The 6,683-nt window shown below is 47.5% G+C and overlaps 1 long non-coding RNA gene across 1 annotated transcript; it reads right to left on the reverse strand.

The window, feature by feature from the left end:
- Window positions 1-2,711: 2,711 nt before the first annotated feature.
- LOC116357828 (uncharacterized) lies at window positions 2,712-6,374 on the reverse strand. Its single transcript, XR_004205859.1, has 4 exons — window positions 6,319-6,374; window positions 5,896-6,013; window positions 3,142-3,186; window positions 2,712-2,760 (listed from the first exon to the last, which is right to left on the reverse strand). It is a non-coding gene; the product is annotated as an uncharacterized LOC116357828 (long non-coding RNA).
- Between the last annotated feature and the right edge of the window lie 309 nt (window positions 6,375-6,683).

The raw sequence follows: 6,683 nt of genomic DNA on the forward strand, positions 1-6,683 counted from the left end.
CACAAAGTAGATGTCCTAACCGACTTTCCAAAACTCTCAATTTTTTAAAAGAAATTTGTGGAGTGGTTGAAAAACGAGTTTTAATGACTCCAATCTAAGTGTATGTAAACATCCGACTTCAATTGTAGGTATTCCTCTTGTCGGTATTGGATAGGGTAGTGTGCAGTGTGGTGGCTATTGCATCGTCTGGGGATCTATTGGGGCGGTAAGATGATTGAAATGGGTCTAGGGTGTCAGGTAAGGTAGAGGTGAGGTGATATGATCCTTGACTAGTCTCTCAAAGCACTTCTTGATGACAGAGGTGAGTGCTATGGGGCATAGGTTATTTAGTTCAGTTACCTTTGCTTTCTTGGGTACAGGAACAATGGTGGACATCTTGAAGCATGTGGGGACAGTAGACTGGGATAGATTGAATATGTCCGTAAACACTCTAGCTAGCTGGTTTGCACATGCTTTGAGGACGCGGCTAGGGATCCCGCCTGGGCCGGCAGCCTTGTGATGGTTAACACGCTTAAATGTCTTACAACATCCACGGAGAAGGAGAGCCCGCAGTCCTTGGTAGCGTGCCGCTTTGGTGGCACTGTGTTTTCCTTAAAGCGGGCGAAGAATTGTTACAGGAATTAAATTCCTTTTTGTTTTATTAAACCAATTCAATTAAACACTCTGTCCACTCTTAAGAATTTGTAAGACCCTTATTTGCATAAAATGGACAGAGACCAGTCTCAAAATCAATCAGTAGCGTTTATTCTCGAGAGTACTGAACACGATACAGTTTACCACAGGTTATAAACGTCATTAGTTTTCGAAATGTACCGTCTCTTTTCCACCCTGGTACAAAAGCAGTATCTCAAGCCTTCCCACATCGTTCCCACCAATTTAATATAATTTATGACCGAGCCAAGGTCTCCCTGTGTAGATAAGCATTCTAGCCAGTCTGACGATAAGTTCATTCATTTCTACCAAGGAACAGACAGTCATTGTTCTAATTCTTGATTATATTTACACACATTATATTCAGTACTAGGATTAAAAGAAAATTCATACATCTATATAGTAACATAATAGTATCCTGATTGAAATGTATACATAATTAGTCATTATTGATAAAAATCCCTTAATGTTTAGGCAATAATTAAAAGGATTCCACCCTGTCACTGTAAAACATATGGAAATGTGTTTGGATCATAGCAGACAAGGAACTGTGGCAGAGAACTTCTGACCACTGTGAATCTAATAGCAGGGAAGGAGGTCTCCCCACCCAGAGAGGGGAGAAACCGTTGGGCTTGCAATAGATGGTGTAACAAATGGCAGGATATGATAAGCAAAGTATTGGTCTGGATTATTATTGTATACAATTAATGTATCAGTGTGTATTATTTAGTAATTTAGGGTGGATTGATAGATGAGAATTGTTTGTTAATTGAATGATTCGAATATTCCGCCCTGAAACATATAATTATATGGAATTGATTAGAATGTATAAAATCATAATCAATAAATGTGTAGTCCTAGTCAGAATTAGGGTAAAACAATTTGTCTTTATGGTATTTTAAACAGACTGTCTGAGCTTGGTGCCGACCTGACTAGAGATTTGGGAGAGAACGGGGAGTACGTCTCAAGGACAAGGTCACTATCTCTGTCGGCTGGGTAGTGAGACAAACAGTGTGTGCGTAGCAGGACATGTGTGTGCGTCTGTGGTGTGCATGTGGGTATGTGTGTATGTGCGTCTGTTTGTGTGTGTGTGTGTGCATATGGCTGTGTGAATGTGTGGGCGTATGTTTGTGTGTGTGTGTGTGGGTATGTGTGTATGTGCGTCTGTTTGTGTGTATGTGTGTGTGCGTATGGCTGTGTGAATGTGTGGGCGTATGTTTGTGTGTGTGTGTGTGTGTGTGTGCATATGGCTGTGTGAATGTGTGGGCGTATGTTTGCGTGTGGGTGTGGGTATGTGTATGTGTGTCTGTTTGTGTGTGTGTGTGCGTATGGCTGTGTGAATGTGTGGGCGTGAGAAGTCAGTATAAAATTAATTGTTTTGTATTCTTGACTTTAGAACGTTCCCGTGAATAAACCTTTGACTATTTTAGCTGGATCTCCGTTTGTTTCATTCGACCAGGATCTTACAAATTCTGGTTTGCAGACTGAGAGTAAATATAATTAAATTGGGTGATGTACCTGGAGAACATAATTATTTTATCAGTTTCCTAAGAGCTAGAAGCATGGCAGCCCACTCTGTCGGCACCATTTTCCATGTGTAGAGACAGCATTCACTGTAAACACTGCATATGTTGGCTCAATCAGTAATTACCCTTACATCTCTAGTGCGCAATCTGTAACGCTACAGTAAGACGGATTGAATTGAGTCCTAACTTCCCTTGATAGGAAGCACAAAGCACGAGTAAGAGGTGGATCAGACGGTATTATAGGATACTTTTAACTCACACACCAATGAATATTCAGGTGTACTGTGGGAAAACAATACAAATGGTCACTGTTATTAAAGGTATGCTATGCCTAACAGTATCACGTTTCAGGTAAGACCCAAGTGCACATTGTGAAATAACAATGTTTATTGTAACAGGGGCAGGCAAACGACAGGTCAAGGCAGGCAGGGCTCGATAATCCAGAGTAGAGGCAAAGGTACAGGACGGCTGGCAGGCTCAGGTCAGGCAGAGGTCGGTAATCCAGAGGTGGAGCAAAGGTACAGGGCGGCAGGCATGCAGAGTGGTCAGGCAGGCAGGTACATGGACAGGCAAGGGTCAAAAACTAGGAGGACAAGAAAAAGAGACTGGAAAAAGCAGGAGCTGAGACAAAACGCTGGTAGGCTTGAACAAACAAGACAAACTGGCAACAGACAGAAAACACAGGTATAAATACACAGGGGATAATGGGCGACACCTGGAGTGGGTGGGGACAATCACAAAGACAGTTGAAATATCAGGGCGTGACAGTACACCCCCTTCCCCTAGGGACGCCTGGGCGGATACCTGGTTGACTGGGGTGCCGGCGTTGAAAGTCAATGATGAGGGTCGAGTCAAGGATGTCTTTAGTGAGAACCCAGCACCTATCCTCTGGGCCATAACCCTCCCAGTCAACCAGGTACTGGAAACCCCTGCCCCGTGGTCGAACCCTCAGGAGGCATCTCACCTTGTATGCTGGCTGGCCACCGATGACATGGGGGGAGGGATGGGCCTAGAAACAGAAGACAAGGGGCAGACAGACTTTGACTCTAGACACAGAAAAGATAGGAAAAATATAGAGGGTACGGGGCAGCAGAGAATGAACAGCAGAGGGGCTAATGATCTTGGAGCGGGAGGGAAAGCCTTGGCTTCTGGGGTTGGAGCAGCATGCCAGCGCCTCAGGTTTGACCTTCTTAGATACCGGTCGGTGCTGCGGAAGTGAAGCTGCCAGGCCTTATTGAACCCCTCCTGGAGGTCCTGATACTCTGCGGAGCGGTCCGGGGCAATTTCCAAGCCCCCAGGAAGACGTATTGGGGCAGGCAGAGCTGACTTCATGTAATGAGTGTTGCTGGAGCCAAGAGAATCCCAATATCACGGGAACCTGTGGAGACTCAACCAGCAGGAATTGGATCGTCTCACTGTGGTTCCGACACTTGTAGGTTGACGGGGGTGGTCTGGTGGGTGACCCGGCCTATAGAGCTCCCACCCAGCGCTCTAACACCCATGGGAATGGAAAGGGGTTGAGTGGGGAAGCCCAGCTCGGATGCCAGGGTCACGTCCATGAGACTGACATCGGCCCCTGAGTAGATGAGTACCTGGAGAGACTTGGTCACCCCACAGCAGGGTGGCGAGTAAGGGGAGAAGAAACATTTACTTTAAGACCCACCAGTGTACTCACTCCAACGAAGGAGCTAGGTCTCTTGAAGTGACAGGTAGACACAAAATGACCGGCAATACCGCAATACAGTCTCTGCGTACTCGTTCGGCTGGAGACAGCCTAGCCCTGCCGAGCTGCATCGGCTCAGGAAGAGGTGAATAAGGCAGTCTCCGGAGGCTCTTGGAGGGACTCGGGTAAGCTCGGATCCTCTCGGGGGCGTCGACGTCGGGGACTTCCGGAGTTCATCAGATGCCAGGTGGGATCCCTGAATGAGCGATTGGGACTGCAATCGGACCTCTTCTCCCTCCTACGTTCCCGTAGCTGACCATTGATCCGGATGGTTAAAGTGATGAGTGAGTCGAGTTCAGTCTATAGTTCTCGGGCTCCAGCTCATCCTTTACCTCCTCCGATAATCCGTGCAGGAACGTGTCGAACAGTGCTCCCGGGTTCCATGTACCCTCCGCTGCTAGCGTGCGGAACGCCACCGCATAATCTGCCACACTGAGGGTGTCCTGCCGAAGCAATTTCCGGGCAGCCTCTCTCGGACACCAGAGCCTCAAAAACCTCTCTGCATAGTAGGCAACCCATGGAATTCAAATCAAATGTATTTATAAAGCCCTTCTTACATCAGCTGAAATCTCAAAGTGCTGTACAGAAACCCAGCCTAAACCCCAAACAGCAAGCAATGCAGGTGTAGAAGCACGGTGGCTAGGAAAATCTCCCTAGAAAGGCCAGAACCCAGGAAGAAACCAGGCTATGAGGGGTGGCCAGTCCTCTTCTGGCTGTGCCAAGTGGAGATTATAACAGAACATGGCCAAAATGTTCAAAGATGACCAGCAGGGTCAAATAATAATAATCACAGTGGTTGCCGAGGGTGCAGCAGGTCAGCACCTCAGGAGTAAATGTCAGTTGGCTTTTCATAGCCGATCATTGAGAGTTTCTCTACCACTCCTGTCTCTAGAGAGTTGAAAACAGCAGTTCTGGGACAGGTAGCACGTCCGGTGAACAGGTCAGGGTTCCATAGCCATAGGCAGAACAGTGGAAACTGGAGCAGCAGCACGGCCAGGTGGACTGGGGACAGCAAGGAGTCATCAGGCCTGGTAGTCCTGGGGCATGGTCCTAGGGCTCAGGTCCTCCGAGAGAGAGAGAAAGAATTAGAGCGAGCATACTTAAATTCACACAGGACACCGAATAAGACAGGAGAAATACTCCAGATATAATAGACTGACCCTAGCCCCCCGACACAAACTACTGCAAAATAAATACTGGAGGCTGAGACAGGAGGGGTCGGGAGACACTGTGGCCCCGTCCAACGATACCCGACGATGCTCCCGCAATGCGTTTAAGGCTAGGTCGTGACATTTGGCCACGGCCTGGAACCCTTCCATCTGACCACGAAGCAACTCCTCGTGCTAACCAATGGTGGCTTCTTGGGAGGAGATGGCGTTGCGGAGCTGGTCCAAGTCATGGCCAGTTTCAGGTAAGACCCAAGTGCAGACTGTGTGAAGAAACAATGTTTATTGTAACAGGCGCAGGCAAACAACAGGTCAAGGCAGGCAGGGGTCAATAATCCAGAGTAGAGGTACAGGACGGCAGGCAGGCTCAGGGTCAGGCAGAGTGGTCAGGCGGGCAGGTACAGGACAGGCAAGTGTTAAAAGCGAGGAGGACGAGAAAAAGATAAACTGGAAAAAGCAGGCATTGAGACACAAACCGCTGGTAAGCTTGAACAAACAAGACGAACTGGCAACAGACAGACAGAAAGCACAGGTATAAATACACAGGGGATAATGGGAAGATGGGCAACACCTGGAGGGGGGTGGAGACAATCACAAAGACAGGTGAAACAGATCAGGGCATGACAAACAGTCAATGTTAGCGCCATTACCCATTCAGTCACCGCTCCAGCTGACATGCTTATGACTGTTCAGTTGGGTCGAAGCCATCAAGCATTTACACTAAATGATCAGTCACGATGGCTCTCTCCTGTTGTACTTCAAATTCTCTACATGCCGCCGTGGAGGAGCATGAACGCCTCTCTCTGAGCTTCCTGGCAGTACCAATTACCTGAGGTCGAAGGTCAAGATCCCATACATGGCTCACTGGCGGCTCCAATTTGACACTGCGCCAGTATGCTAATTCACTGTCATGGTGATTGTCAGACTGCAACTCCCAAATGAGGAGACTGACAAGGGAGGAAAGAGGACATGGTGTTGGGGATTATTATCCACACAATATGGTTTCTAACAGGAGTTTACACAAGCAGCGTCCAATTTCCAACGGGTGATTACTGGGAATTAGGGAACGTTTTGATAAGGAAGTACGCCACACTGTCAAACCTCAATGCAAGTACATCAAATACATTATGTATTACACAATTACTGTACCCATTTTATATTACGAGAAAGAACTGAACTGAAGCTAAAGGTAAAATAGGGACAGCTTTAATTACTATTTTAAAGTCAGCCCTTGTCAAAACCACATCCTCACCTACAGTGTCCTCAGTAAAACCTCCAGACCGATTCTCATGGCTTCTCATTGCCCACAGAGCCACTGCTACCATAGAGCTACGGCTGCTATTATAGCGACACTTAGCTTCATGTCGTTAATGACTTGTGATTGGGACAATTAGGACATCGGACTAATTAATGGCAAGAAGAGGCTGTGTCTCTATGAGGGAGGAAGTACTGTCAGAGCTCATTGTTGAAAGCAACATGGCGGATGCTTCCTGAAGACTCTGGTCCTGAAGGGTGTGTGGAGGCTGTTGTTCCAGCCCACCACTAAGTACAGACCTGAGCCTACACACACAGTGGAGCTCTCCAGGAGCCGTCGGCCACCCCAGACCTGCAGAAGAC

This window comes from Oncorhynchus kisutch, linkage group LG27 (assembly GCF_002021735.2).
Source record: "Oncorhynchus kisutch isolate 150728-3 linkage group LG27, Okis_V2, whole genome shotgun sequence".
NCBI lineage: Eukaryota > Metazoa > Chordata > Actinopteri > Salmoniformes > Salmonidae > Oncorhynchus > Oncorhynchus kisutch.